At 39.2% G+C, this 15,063-nt stretch overlaps 1 long non-coding RNA gene across 50 annotated transcripts in view; it reads left to right on the top strand.

Annotated features, from left to right (window-relative positions):
- Nucleotides 1-15,063, top strand: part of LOC105155340 (retrovirus-related Pol polyprotein from transposon TNT 1-94) — a 51,207-nt gene that overhangs the window by 325 nt on the left and 35,819 nt on the right. For 38 of the 50 annotated variants that reach the window (XR_016063580.1, XR_016063615.1, XR_016063589.1 and 35 more), the window contains exons 3-37: nt 26-188; nt 305-446; nt 562-627; nt 930-2,808; nt 2,907-2,945; nt 3,049-3,111; nt 3,208-3,330; nt 3,443-3,519; nt 3,598-3,760; nt 3,877-4,018; nt 4,134-4,199; nt 4,502-6,381; nt 6,480-6,518; nt 6,622-6,684; nt 6,781-6,903; nt 7,016-7,092; nt 7,171-7,333; nt 7,450-7,591; nt 7,707-7,769; nt 8,040-9,920; nt 10,019-10,057; nt 10,161-10,223; nt 10,320-10,442; nt 10,555-10,631; nt 10,710-10,872; nt 10,989-11,130; nt 11,246-11,308; nt 11,579-13,459; nt 13,558-13,596; nt 13,700-13,762; nt 13,859-13,981; nt 14,094-14,170; nt 14,249-14,411; nt 14,528-14,669; nt 14,785-14,850. This is a non-coding gene — a long non-coding RNA (retrovirus-related Pol polyprotein from transposon TNT 1-94). The remainder of the gene's footprint in view (nt 1-25; nt 189-304; nt 447-561; nt 628-929; nt 2,809-2,906; nt 2,946-3,048; nt 3,112-3,207; nt 3,331-3,442; nt 3,520-3,597; nt 3,761-3,876; nt 4,019-4,133; nt 4,200-4,501; nt 6,382-6,479; nt 6,519-6,621; nt 6,685-6,780; nt 6,904-7,015; nt 7,093-7,170; nt 7,334-7,449; nt 7,592-7,706; nt 7,770-8,039; nt 9,921-10,018; nt 10,058-10,160; nt 10,224-10,319; nt 10,443-10,554; nt 10,632-10,709; nt 10,873-10,988; nt 11,131-11,245; nt 11,309-11,578; nt 13,460-13,557; nt 13,597-13,699; nt 13,763-13,858; nt 13,982-14,093; nt 14,171-14,248; nt 14,412-14,527; nt 14,670-14,784; nt 14,851-15,063) is intronic. The other 12 variants (XR_016063578.1, XR_016063579.1, XR_016063600.1 and 9 more) reach the window with 12 other exon arrangements.

Genomic DNA, 15,063 nt, shown 5'->3' with positions numbered 1-15,063 from the left:
TATCTTCTTTTGTTTATGTGTTCAGCATAGGGTGACGACATGCCACGGAGAGGGGAAAATCCTGGGGAACAAGAATCAATGTGCAAAATTAAATATGAATTGAACATGGTTGGCTTGCGTACACAGGGGAAGGAACGCGTACTACTCCTTGAAGCCACAAAAAGACCTAGCGATCCACTTCCCGAGAGGTTTTTCCATTCGCGGACCTTAGAGCTTTTTCTAACGGAAAGGAGAGAAGTGTTTGTTGTATTTGATTAAAAATCATCCCTAACCAGCAACTTCTTTTAAAACCGTTTGGGTGCAGACCAATGGTTAGCATGCCACATGCTCGAAATAGGGAAAATTTCTTAAAGGTGATATGAGCTAAGGAAGAATTGGGTGCAACAAATTCGGATATTGAAGCTGATTCTAGTGCGATGGAATGGTATTCAGGACGTGATCTAAAGGTTTGTGCAGTAAATGTGGGAAACATGCATATATCACTAACTATTTTGCTTTGTACTCTGGGTTAATTATTCGTTTACTACTTCCATTCGATTCAGGAAATTGTATGTTTTGCAGAATCTGTGTGTGACGACGGCAGCTGCACATTGCGCTATAAGAGAAATTTTTGAGATGGAGTACAAGGTGTGTAAACTTGACTCGTGTCATTTTGTTATGATGGTTCAAACAAAACTAGGATGTGGCAGTCCATTGAGCCCATCATTCAATTTGGACTTGAACTACTGAAAATTCACAAGTTCTCATGCGTAGAAGATTGAGGCCCGTTGCTTTATTATTTTTTCTATTTCGCGATAAACGCTACTTCCAGTCATCTTTTGACTTAGCCTTCCAATATAATTACCCTTAGATGTTTCTTTCCTTGCATTTGCATTTTATGCATCGACATACGTCCAACTCACAACTTATTGTTTGCATATGTTGTGCAGTCCATTGCTTCTTTCTGAGCACGTGGCAGTCCAAAGTCGGAGATTTCTCGCCTACTCCCCTGACATTGTCCTATGTATGTGAGAGTGGCTTTTCTGCATCTTTATATGTTAGTGTGGCTATAGATGTGCGCTATGCAGCTTTGCTTTTCCCTGCTCACAGGCTTTTGAGTGTTTTTCAGCTCCATATGTTAAACAAGTGTTGTTCGACGGATGTCGTCCAAGGCATAGGAGCCGTGACTCTTTTTCCCCCCAGTGTTGTTGAGTACATTCTCATTTTGCTTACTTGTTGTTTCCAATGTGTTTCTTGTTTATTGTTTGCGTAGTACTCGATTTCTTACTTAGGATGGTTTGTTTACATGATTCAAGCATCAAATACATCAAATAAATCTTACATGGCTAGTTATGTAAACATTGTAAAAAATAAAAAACCAATACGCCGTGGTGTAAATTTATGTAAGTTACTTTGAGAGGATGCGTACGGAGATTTGATCCGTCGAGAGACTAACGGAAGAAATGGCTTGAAGCGGCGATTTATAGAAAGATGTGCAAATGCAAAAACCTGACTGAAAAATTTCGTTGGGGGTTTTGACATTTTAGTGCCAATTAGATGGATGGCTTCGTCTAATTGAATTTCTATTCGTTGCTCGCCGTCTCTTCACGTCTCTCTCTGGCCTTTGGATCTCCCAGTGCTATCCCTCTTAAGAATAGAAATTCCCTATGGTTCCGTGGCGCTCCGAGTCTGTGTAATTTTTTATGTGTGGTTTCTTGATAAGATTTTTTATTTTTTTGGTCACTCTATTTAATTTCTTTATGATATAAAATTGGGGTTGTATTTGATGGAGGAATTCGTGAAGGTAATGATCTTGAGGGCCTCTGTGAAGAAGATCGTGGTTTCTATGGGTAACTGTTATTTGCTGGGAAACAACTGAGGGATGGTAGGACTCTCACTGAGAATTCCACATGTTACGTATAGCATGTGGGTAATGATATTATGAGAAGTGTTGTTTGTTGTGGATTTAGCCTGCTGATATGTTGTTTGCTTTGTTATCTATTGTGCATCTAAGCCATCTTTTGGCTGTATCTACGTGGCTCTTTTTGCCAGTTTTGGTTTCTGTTCTTGAACGTCATGATTACAAACACCGTCATTATGAAGTTTTCTTTGGTTTCCAATAATTCTCTTAATTAGTTTTGTTATAATCATAATTGTTTTCTTGCGGCTGTAATCTTACCTTAGTTCTACGATGTATCCCTGAACTTTTCGACAATGAGATGATGGTGGGAAGAGTCCTCATCTCTCTGTACGATTATCATGCTCAAGTTATAAATTCCTAATTTTGCCAAGGGTCTTGCGTATGCCTGCTTGATTGTTTAATATATATCTCATTCTTCATGTTTATGAGATTCATCAACTTGGGAGACATTCTGTTTCTGTTTAAGGGCATTGGACATGTTGTCAGAGTTTTCGAAACGTGTGGAAGATCCATTTGATACATTGATATTCCTAATGATGCGTAGTTCTGAAAACAGAATGCTGTCAGGAGTAGTTTGTTGATTTAGGTTAAAAGGGGATGCGGCTTTGTGATATCAACACCCCAATTCATCTTTCCTAGGCCTGTAAACCATTAAAAAACATGTGTTGTTTGATCACTTTATTGTTTTGGCATCTTGCTAATTTTTAACTTCTTCACTTTTTTCGCAGGCTATAATATAAAAGTCGTCACATAACTTTATAGATAACCTGACTTCAACTATTGCTGCTATTTCGAAGAGCACGACCTTGGAGATTCAGCAGTGCTATCAGGAACGCTGCCTGCAAGCCCAAAGTTCCTAAGGGAATTGCATTTTATTTTAGGCATAGAACTCTTTGTGGAGCACTCAGGTGAGTTGGGCTTAGGTACATGGACATATTCTTACATTGCCTGTATCCTTTTCCTTCTCTTGTTTGCTGTGCTGCAAATTAGAATGTTTATTTGGCAGGGGGTATGCTGGTTCTGTCACAGCTTCAGATACTCAGAGGTAATTTCTGATATTCTTTTTCTTTGTACTTGAGCTATACATCTTGAAAGAGCAAGTGTCCCAAATCTAGTTGGAGACAATTAGTTGTGATGCACATCTGCAGGTTCGTATGAACTTCATTCAAAGGAATTGGTGATGCTGCCTCCGCAAAGGACATGTGACGCAGGTGCATTAGCTTTGTAGTTGTAGAGCATGTCGAAGTTTAATAGCTTGTTTATCTGTTGTACAAAGTTGATCGGGTTTGCTGTTTGATTTTTGGCAGCCCTGGAAGGGAATACGGACAGCACCACCTCCCCGTACTAGTAAAACTATGCTTGCACAAGCTGTCGCAACTGAAGCTGGTGCAAAGTTTGTCAACATATCTGTAGGGAGCATTGCGTTTAAAGTACGGTGTTCTTAGTAGCCCTTCACTTTCGTAGTCTTTCTTTTTCAATTATCTTTTCTTCCCCCTTAAATATCAACTCGTAATTTGTTTTGCATTTACTGGTTTGGTGAAGGAGAAAGAGGGAAATAGGTAAAAGCAGTATTCTCTTTGGTGTGGCAAAATAGCCCAAGTGTCTTTTCTTTTTATGAGGTTGGTACAATCTTCCACTATTTCCATCTCGTTTTCTTATCATTCTCTTCTCTTATCTTCTTTTGTTTATGTGTTCAGCATAGGGTGACGACATGCCACGGAGAGGGGAAAATCCTGGGGAACAAGAATCAATGTGCAAAATTAAATATGAATTGAACATGGTTGGCTTGCGTACACAGGGGAAGGAACGCGTACTACTCCTTGAAGCCACAAAAAGACCTAGCGATCCACTTCCCGAGAGGTTTTTCCATTCGCGGACCTTAGAGCTTTTTCTAACGGAAAGGAGAGAAGTGTTTGTTGTATTTGATTAAAAATCATCCCTAACCAGCAACTTCTTTTAAAACCGTTTGGGTGCAGACCAATGGTTAGCATGCCACATGCTCGAAATAGGGAAAATTTCTTAAAGGTGATATGAGCTAAGGAAGAATTGGGTGCAACAAATTCGGATATTGAAGCTGATTCTAGTGCGATGGAATGGTATTCAGGACGTGATCTAAAGGTTTGTGCAGTAAATGTGGGAAACATGCATATATCACTAACTATTTTGCTTTGTACTCTGGGTTAATTATTCGTTTACTACTTCCATTCGATTCAGGAAATTGTATGTTTTGCAGAATCTGTGTGTGACGACGGCAGCTGCACATTGCGCTATAAGAGAAATTTTTGAGATGGAGTACAAGGTTTGTAAACTTGACTCGTGTCATTTTGTTATGATGGTTCAAACAAAACTAGGATGTGGCAGTCCATTGAGCCCATCATTCAATTTGGACTTGAACTACTGAAAATTCACAAGTTCTCATGCGTAGAAGATTGAGGCCCGTTGCTTTATTATTTTTTCTATTTCGCGATAAACGCTACTTCCAGTCATCTTTTGACTTAGCCTTCCAATATAATTACCCTTAGATGTTTCTTTCCTTGCATTTGCATTTTATGCATCGACATACGTCCAACTCACAACTTATTGTTTGCATATGTTGTGCAGTCCATTGCTTCTTTCTGAGCACGTGGCAGTCCAAAGTCGGAGATTTCTCGCCTACTCCCCTGACATTGTCCTATGTATGTGAGAGTGGCTTTTCTGCATCTTTATATGTTAGTGTGGCTATAGATGTGCGCTATGCAGCTTTGCTTTTCCCTGCTCACAGGCTTTTGAGTGTTTTTCAGCTCCATATGTTAAACAAGTGTTGTTCGACGGATGTCGTCCAAGGCATAGGAGCCGTGACTCTTTTTCCCCCCAGTGTTGTTGAGTACATTCTCATTTTGCTTACTTGTTGTTTCCAATGTGTTTCTTGTTTATTGTTTGCGTAGTACTCGATTTCTTACTTAGGATGGTTTGTTTACATGATTCAAGCATCAAATACATCAAATAAATCTTACATGGCTAGTTATGTAAACATTGTAAAAAATAAAAAACCAATACGCCGTGGTGTAAGTTTATGTAAGTTACTTTGAGAGGATGCGTACGGAGATTTGATCCGTCGAGAGACTAACGGAAGAAATGGCTTGAAGCGGCGATTTATAGAAAGATGTGCAAATGCAAAAACCTGACTGAAAAATTTCGTTGGGGGTTTTGACATTTTAGTGCCAATTAGATGGATGGCTTCGTCTAATTGAATTTCTATTCGTTGCTCGCCGTCTCTTCACGTCTCTCTCTGGCCTTTGGATCTCCCAGTGCTATCCCTCTTAAGAATAGAAATTCCCTATGGTTCCGTGGCGCTCCGAGTCTGTGTAATTTTTTATGTGTGGTTTCTTGATAAGATTTTTTATTTTTTTGGTACACTCTATTTAATTTCTTTATGATATAAAATTGGGGTTGTATTTGATGGAGGAATTCGTGAAGGTAATGATCTTGAGGGCCTCTGTGAAGAAGATCGTGGTTTCTATGGGTAACTGTTATTTGCTGGGAAACAACTGAGGGATGGTAGGACTCTCACTGAGAATTCCACATGTTACGTATAGCATGTGGGTAATGATATTATGAGAAGTGTTGTTTGTTGTGGATTTAGCCTGCTGATATGTTGTTTGCTTTGTTATCTATTGTGCATCTAAGCCATCTTTTGGCTGTATCTACGTGGCTCTTTTTGCCAGTTTTGGTTTCTGTTCTTGAACGTCATGATTACAAACACCGTCATTATGAAGTTTTCTTTGGTTTCCAATAATTCTCTTAATTAGTTTTGTTATAATCATAATTGTTTTCTTGCGGCTGTAATCTTACCTTAGTTCTACGATGTATCCCTGAACTTTTCGACAATGAGATGATGGTGGGAAGAGTCCTCATCTCTCTGTACGATTATCATGCTCAAGTTATAAATTCCTAATTTTGCCAAGGGTCTTGCGTATGCCTGCTTGATTGTTTAATATATATCTTATTCTTCATGTTTATGAGATTCATCAACTTGGGAGACATTCTGTTTCTGTTTAAGGGCATTGGACATGTTGTCAGAGTTTTCGAAACGTGTGGAAGATCCATTTGATACATTGATATTCCTAATGATGCGTAGTTCTGAAAACAGAATGCTGTCAGGAGTAGTTTGTTGATTTAGGTTAAAAGGGGATGCGGCTTTGTGATATCAACACCCCAATTCATCTTTCCTAGGCCTGTAAACCATTAATAAACATGTGTTGTTTGATCACTTTATTGTTTTGGCATCTTGCTAATTTTTAACTTCTTCACTTTTTTCGCAGGCTATAATATAAAAGTCGTCACATAACTTTATAGATAACCTGACTTCAACTATTGCTGCTATTTCGAAGAGCACGACCTTGGAGATTCAGCAGTGCTATCAGGAACGCTGCCTGCAAGCCCAAAGTTCCTAAGGGAATTGCATTTTATTTTAGGCATAGAACTCTTTGTGGAGCACTCAGGTGAGTTGGGCTTAGGTACATGGACATATTCTTACATTGCCTGTATCCTTTTCCTTCTCTTGTTTGCTGTGCTGCAAATTAGAATGTTTATTTGGCAGGGGGTATGCTGGTTCTGTCACAGCTTCAGATACTCAGAGGTAATTTCTGATATTCTTTTTCTTTGTACTTGAGCTATACATCTTGAAAGAGCAAGTGTCCCAAATCTAGTTGGAGACAATTAGTTGTGATGCACATCTGCAGGTTCGTATGAACTTCATTCAAAGGAATTGGTGATGCTACCTCCGCAAAGGACATGTGACGCAGGTGCATTAGCTTTGTAGTTGTAGAGCATGTCGAAGTTTAATAGCTTGTTTATCTGTTGTACAAAGTTGATCGGGTTTGCTGTTTGATTTTTGGCAGCCCTGGAAGGGAATACGGACAGCACCACCTCCCCGTACTAGTAAAACTATGCTTGCACAAGCTGTCGCAACTGAAGCTGGTGCAAAGTTTGTCAACATATCTGTAGGGAGCATTGCGTTTAAAGTACGGTGTTCTTAGTAGCCCTTCACTTTCGTAGTCTTTCTTTTTCAATTATCTTTTCTTCCCCCTTAAATATCAACTCGTAATTTGTTTTGCATTTACTGGTTTGGTGAAGGAGAAAGAGGGAAATAGGTAAAAGCAGTATTCTCTTTGGTGTGGCAAAATAGCCCAAGTGTCTTTTCTTTTTATGAGGTTGGTACAATCTTCCACTATTTCCATCTCGTTTTCTTATCATTCTCTTCTCTTATCTTCTTTTGTTTATGTGTTCAGCATAGGGTGACGACATGCCACGGAGAGGGGAAAATCCTGGGGAACAAGAATCAATGTGCAAAATTAAATATGAATTGAACATGGTTGGCTTGCGTACACAGGGGAAGGAACGCGTACTACTCCTTGAAGCCACAAAAAGACCTAGCGATCCACTTCCCGAGAGGTTTTTCCATTCGCGGACCTTAGAGCTTTTTCTAACGGAAAGGAGAGAAGTGTTTGTTGTATTTGATTAAAAATCATCCCTAACCAGCAACTTCTTTTAAAACCGTTTGGGTGCAGACCAATGGTTAGCATGCCACATGCTCGAAATAGGGAAAATTTCTTAAAGGTGATATGAGCTAAGGAAGAATTGGGTGCAACAAATTCGGATATTGAAGCTGATTCTAGTGCGATGGAATGGTATTCAGGACGTGATCTAAAGGTTTGTGCAGTAAATGTGGGAAACATGCATATATCACTAACTATTTTGCTTTGTACTCTGGGTTAATTATTCGTTTACTACTTCCATTCGATTCAGGAAATTGTATGTTTTGCAGAATCTGTGTGTGACGGCAGCTGCACATTGCGCTATAAGAGAAATTTTTGAGATGGAGTACAAGGTGTGTAAACTTGACTCGTGTCATTTTGTTATGATGGAGCCCATCATTCAATTTGGACTTGAACTACTGAAAATTCACAAGTTCTCATGCGTAGAAGATTGAGGCCCGTTGCTTTATTATTTTTTCTATTTCGCGATAAACGCTACTTCCAGTCATCTTTTGACTTAGCCTTCCAATATAATTACCCTTAGATGTTTCTTTCCTTGCATTTGCATTTTATGCATCGACATACATCCAACTCACAACTTATTGTTTGCATATGTTGTGCAGTCCATTGCTTCTTTCTGAGCACGTGGCAGTCCAAAGTCGGAGATTTCCCGCCTACTCCCCTGACATTGTCCTATGTATGTGAGAGTGGCTTTTCTGCATCTTTATATGTTAGTGTGGCTATAGATGTGCGCTATGCAGCTTTGCTTTTCCCTGCTCACAGGCTTTTGAGTGTTTTTCAGCTCCATATGTTAAACAAGTGTTGTTCGACGGATGTCGTCCAAGGCATAGGAGCCGTGACTCTTTTTCCCCCCAATGTTGTTGAGTACATTCTCATTTTGCTTACTTGTTGTTTCCAATGTGTTTCATTGTTTATTGTTTGCGTAGTACTCGATTTCTTACTTAGGATGGTTTGTTTACATGATTCAAGCATCAAATACATCAAATAAATCTTACATGGCTAGTTATGTAAACATTGTAAAAAATAAAAAACCAATACGCCGTGGTGTAAGTTTATGTAAGTTACTTTGAGAGGATGCGTACGGAGATTTGATCCGTCGAGAGACTAACGGAAGAAATGGCTTGAAGCGGCGATTTATAGAAAGATGTGCAAATGCAAAAACCTGACTGAAAAATTTCGTTGGGGGTTTTGACATTTTAGTGCCAATTAGATGGATGGCTTCGTCTAATTGAATTTCTATTCGTTGCTCGCCGTCTCTTCACGTCTCTCTCTGGCCTTTGGATCTCCCAGTGCTATCCCTCTTAAGAATAGAAATTCCCTATGGTTCCGTGGCGCTCCGAGTCTGTGTAATTTTTTATGTGTGGTTTCTTGATAAGATTTTTTATTTTTTTGGTACACTCTATTTAATTTCTTTATGATATAAAATTGGGGTTGTATTTGATGGAGGAATTCGTGAAGGTAATGATCTTGAGGGCCTCTGTGAAGAAGATCGTGGTTTCTATGGGTAACTGTTATTTGCTGGGAAACAACTGAGGGATGGTAGGACTCTCACTGAGAATTCCACATGTTACGTATAGCATGTGGGTAATGATATTATGAGAAGTGTTGTTTGTTGTGGATTTAGCCTGCTGATATGTTGTTTGCTTTGTTATCTATTGTGCATCTAAGCCATCTTTTGGCTGTATCTACGTGGCTCTTTTTGCCAGTTTTGGTTTCTGTTCTTGAACGTCATGATTACAAACACCGTCATTATGAAGTTTTCTTTGGTTTCCAATAATTCTCTTAATTAGTTTTGTTATAATCATAATTGTTTTCTTGCGGCTGTAATCTTACCTTAGTTCTACGATGTATCCCTGAACTTTTCGACAATGAGATGATGGTGGGAAGAGTCCTCATCTCTCTGTACGATTATCATGCTCAAGTTATAAATTCCTAATTTTGCCAAGGGTCTTGCGTATGCCTGCTTGATTGTTTAATATATATCTTATTCTTCATGTTTATGAGATTCATCAACTTGGGAGACATTCTGTTTCTGTTTAAGGGCATTGGACATGTTGTCAGAGTTTTCGAAACGTGTGGAAGATCCATTTGATACATTGATATTCCTAATGATGCGTAGTTCTGAAAACAGAATGCTGTCAGGAGTAGTTTGTTGATTTAGGTTAAAAGGGGATGCGGCTTTGTGATATCAACACCCCAATTCATCTTTCCTAGGCCTGTAAACCATTAATAAACATGTGTTGTTTGATCACTTTATTGTTTTGGCATCTTGCTAATTTTTAACTTCTTCACTTTTTTCGCAGGCTATAATATAAAAGTCGTCACATAACTTTATAGATAACCTGACTTCAACTATTGCTGCTATTTCGAAGAGCACGACCTTGGAGATTCAGCAGTGCTATCAGGAACGCTGCCTGCAAGCCCAAAGTTCCTAAGGGAATTGCATTTTATTTTAGGCATAGAACTCTTTGTGGAGCACTCAGGTGAGTTGGGCTTAGGTACATGGACATATTCTTACATTGCCTGTATCCTTTTCCTTCTCTTGTTTGCTGTGCTGCAAATTAGAATGTTTATTTGGCAGGGGGTATGCTGGTTCTGTCACAGCTTCAGATACTCAGAGGTAATTTCTGATATTCTTTTTCTTTGTACTTGAGCTATACATCTTGAAAGAGCAAGTGTCCCAAATCTAGTTGGAGACAATTAGTTGTGATGCACATCTGCAGGTTCGTATGAACTTCATTCAAAGGAATTGGTGATGCTACCTCCGCAAAGGACATGTGACGCAGGTGCATTAGCTTTGTAGTTGTAGAGCATGTCGAAGTTTAATAGCTTGTTTATCTGTTGTACAAAGTTGATCGGGTTTGCTGTTTGATTTTTGGCAGCCCTGGAAGGGAATACGGACAGCACCACCTCCCCGTACTAGTAAAACTATGCTTGCACAAGCTGTCGCAACTGAAGCTGGTGCAAAGTTTGTCAACATATCTGTAGGGAGCATTGCGTTTAAAGTACGGTGTTCTTAGTAGCCCTTCACTTTCGTAGTCTTTCTTTTTCAATTATCTTTTCTTCCCCCTTAAATATCAACTCGTAATTTGTTTTGCATTTACTGGTTTGGTGAAGGAGAAAGAGGGAAATAGGTAAAAGCAGTATTCTCTTTGGTGTGGCAAAATAGCCCAAGTGTCTTTTCTTTTTATGAGGTTGGTACAATCTTCCACTATTTCCATCTCGTTTTCTTATCATTCTCTTCTCTTATCTTCTTTTGTTTATGTGTTCAGCATAGGGTGACGACATGCCACGGAGAGGGGAAAATCCTGGGGAACAAGAATCAATGTGCAAAATTAAATATGAATTGAACATGGTTGGCTTGCGTACACAGGGGAAGGAACGCGTACTACTCCTTGAAGCCACAAAAAGACCTAGCGATCCACTTCCCGAGAGGTTTTTCCATTCGCGGACCTTAGAGCTTTTTCTAACGGAAAGGAGAGAAGTGTTTGTTGTATTTGATTAAAAATCATCCCTAACCAGCAACTTCTTTTAAAACCGTTTGGGTGCAGACCAATGGTTAGCATGCCACATGCTCGAAATAGGGAAAATTTCTTAAAGGTGATATGAGCTAAGGAAGAATTGGGTGCAACAAATTCGGATATTGAAGCTGATTCTAGTGCGATGGAATGGTATTCAGGACGTGATCTAAAGGTTTGTGCAGTAAATGTGGGAAACATGCATATATCACTAACTATTTTGCTTTGTACTCTGGGTTAATTATTCGTTTACTACTTCCATTCGATTCAGGAAATTGTATGTTTTGCAGAATCTGTGTGTGACGGCAGCTGCACATTGCGCTATAAGAGAAATTTTTGAGATGGAGTACAAGGTGTGTAAACTTGACTCGTGTCATTTTGTTATGATGGAGCCCATCATTCAATTTGGACTTGAACTACTGAAAATTCACAAGTTCTCATGCGTAGAAGATTGAGGCCCGTTGCTTTATTATTTTTTCTATTTCGCGATAAACGCTACTTCCAGTCATCTTTTGACTTAGCCTTCCAATATAATTACCCTTAGATGTTTCTTTCCTTGCATTTGCATTTTATGCATCGACATACATCCAACTCACAACTTATTGTTTGCATATGTTGTGCAGTCCATTGCTTCTTTCTGAGCACGTGGCAGTCCAAAGTCGGAGATTTCCCGCCTACTCCCCTGACATTGTCCTATGTATGTGAGAGTGGCTTTTCTGCATCTTTATATGTTAGTGTGGCTATAGATGTGCGCTATGCAGCTTTGCTTTTCCCTGCTCACAGGCTTTTGAGTGTTTTTCAGCTCCATATGTTAAACAAGTGTTGTTCGACGGATGTCGTCCAAGGCATAGGAGCCGTGACTCTTTTTCCCCCCAATGTTGTTGAGTACATTCTCATTTTGCTTACTTGTTGTTTCCAATGTGTTTCATTGTTTATTGTTTGCGTAGTACTCGATTTCTTACTTAGGATGGTTTGTTTACATGATTCAAGCATCAAATACATCAAATAAATCTTACATGGCTAGTTATGTAAACATTGTAAAAAATAAAAAACCAATACGCCGTGGTGTAAGTTTATGTAAGTTACTTTGAGAGGATGCGTACGGAGATTTGATCCGTCGAGAGACTAACGGAAGAAATGGCTTGAAGCGGCGATTTATAGAAAGATGTGCAAATGCAAAAACCTGACTGAAAAATTTCGTTGGGGGTTTTGACATTTTAGTGCCAATTAGATGGATGGCTTCGTCTAATTGAATTTCTATTCGTTGCTCGCCGTCTCTTCACGTCTCTCTCTGGCCTTTGGATCTCCCAGTGCTATCCCTCTTAAGAATAGAAATTCCCTATGGTTCCGTGGCGCTCCGAGTCTGTGTAATTTTTTATGTGTGGTTTCTTGATAAGATTTTTTATTTTTTTGGTACACTCTATTTAATTTCTTTATGATATAAAATTGGGGTTGTATTTGATGGAGGAATTCGTGAAGGTAATGATCTTGAGGGCCTCTGTGAAGAAGATCGTGGTTTCTATGGGTAACTGTTATTTGCTGGGAAACAACTGAGGGATGGTAGGACTCTCACTGAGAATTCCACATGTTACGTATAGCATGTGGGTAATGATATTATGAGAAGTGTTGTTTGTTGTGGATTTAGCCTGCTGATATGTTGTTTGCTTTGTTATCTATTGTGCATCTAAGCCATCTTTTGGCTGTATCTACGTGGCTCTTTTTGCCAGTTTTGGTTTCTGTTCTTGAACGTCATGATTACAAACACCGTCATTATGAAGTTTTCTTTGGTTTCCAATAATTCTCTTAATTAGTTTTGTTATAATCATAATTGTTTTCTTGCGGCTGTAATCTTACCTTAGTTCTACGATGTATCCCTGAACTTTTCGACAATGAGATGATGGTGGGAAGAGTCCTCATCTCTCTGTACGATTATCATGCTCAAGTTATAAATTCCTAATTTTGCCAAGGGTCTTGCGTATGCCTGCTTGATTGTTTAATATATATCTTATTCTTCATGTTTATGAGATTCATCAACTTGGGAGACATTCTGTTTCTGTTTAAGGGCATTGGACATGTTGTCAGAGTTTTCGAAACGTGTGGAAGATCCATTTGATACATTGATATTCCTAATGATGCGTAGTTCTGAAAACAGAATGCTGTCAGGAGTAGTTTGTTGATTTAGGTTAAAAGGGGATGCGGCTTTGTGATATCAACACCCCAATTCATCTTTCCTAGGCCTGTAAACCATTAATAAACATGTGTTGTTTGATCACTTTATTGTTTTGGCATCTTGCTAATTTTTAACTTCTTCACTTTTTTCGCAGGCTATAATATAAAAGTCGTCACATAACTTTATAGATAACCTGACTTCAACTATTGCTGCTATTTCGAAGAGCACGACCTTGGAGATTCAGCAGTGCTATCAGGAACGCTGCCTGCAAGCCCAAAGTTCCTAAGGGAATTGCATTTTATTTTAGGCATAGAACTCTTTGTGGAGCACTCAGGTGAGTTGGGCTTAGGTACATGGACATATTCTTACATTGCCTGTATCCTTTTCCTTCTCTTGTTTGCTGTGCTGCAAATTAGAATGTTTATTTGGCAGGGGGTATGCTGGTTCTGTCACAGCTTCAGATACTCAGAGGTAATTTCTGATATTCTTTTTCTTTGTACTTGAGCTATACATCTTGAAAGAGCAAGTGTCCCAAATCTAGTTGGAGACAATTAGTTGTGATGCACATCTGCAGGTTCGTATGAACTTCATTCAAAGGAATTGGTGATGCTACCTCCGCAAAGGACATGTGACGCAGGTGCATTAGCTTTGTAGTTGTAGAGCATGTCGAAGTTTAATAGCTTGTTTATCTGTTGTACAAAGTTGATCGGGTTTGCTGTTTGATTTTTGGCAGCCCTGGAAGGGAATACGGACAGCACCACCTCCCCGTACTAGTAAAACTATGCTTGCACAAGCTGTCGCAACTGAAGCTGGTGCAAAGTTTGTCAACATATCTGTAGGGAGCATTGCGTTTAAAGTACGGTGTTCTTAGTAGCCCTTCACTTTCGTAGTCTTTCTTTTTCAATTATCTTTTCTTCCCCCTTAAATATCAACTCGTAATTTGTTTTGCATTTACTGGTTTGGTGAAGGAGAAAGAGGGAAATAGGTAAAAGCAGTATTCTCTTTGGTGTGGCAAAATAGCCCAAGTGTCTTTTCTTTTTATGAGGTTGGTACAATCTTCCACTATTTCCATCTCGTTTTCTTATCATTCTCTTCTCTTATCTTCTTTTGTTTATGTGTTCAGCATAGGGTGACGACATGCCACGGAGAGGGGAAAATCCTGGGGAACAAGAATCAATGTGCAAAATTAAATATGAATTGAACATGGTTGGCTTGCGTACACAGGGGAAGGAACGCGTACTACTCCTTGAAGCCACAAAAAGACCTAGCGATCCACTTCCCGAGAGGTTTTTCCATTCGCGGACCTTAGAGCTTTTTCTAACGGAAAGGAGAGAAGTGTTTGTTGTATTTGATTAAAAATCATCCCTAACCAGCAACTTCTTTTAAAACCGTTTGGGTGCAGACCAATGGTTAGCATGCCACATGCTCGAAATAGGGAAAATTTCTTAAAGGTGATATGAGCTAAGGAAGAATTGGGTGCAACAAATTCGGATATTGAAGCTGATTCTAGTGCGATGGAATGGTATTCAGGACGTGATCTAAAGGTTTGTGCAGTAAATGTGGGAAACATGCATATATCACTAACTATTTTGCTTTGTACTCTGGGTTAATTATTCGTTTACTACTTCCATTCGATTCAGGAAATTGTATGTTTTGCAGAATCTGTGTGTGACGACGGCAGCTGCACATTGCGCTATAAGAGAAATTTTTGAGATGGAGTACAAGGTGTGTAAACTTGACTCGTGTCATTTTGTTATGATGGTTCAAACAAAACTAGGATGTGGCAGTCCATTGAGCCCATCATTCAATTTGGACTTGAACTACTGAAAATTCACAAGTTCTCATGCGTAGAAGATTGAGGCCCGTTGCTTTATTATTTTTTCTATTTCGCGATAAACGCTACTTCCAGTCATCTTTTGACTTAGCCTTCCAATATAA

Source organism: Sesamum indicum, linkage group LG13 (assembly GCF_026168435.1).
Source record: "Sesamum indicum cultivar Baizhima isolate 11 linkage group LG13, ASM2616843v1, whole genome shotgun sequence".
Classification (NCBI taxonomy): Eukaryota; Viridiplantae; Streptophyta; class Magnoliopsida; order Lamiales; family Pedaliaceae; genus Sesamum; species Sesamum indicum.
Note: the sequence above shows the minus strand (reverse complement) of the source record. Positions and strands in the feature narration are given on the sequence as shown.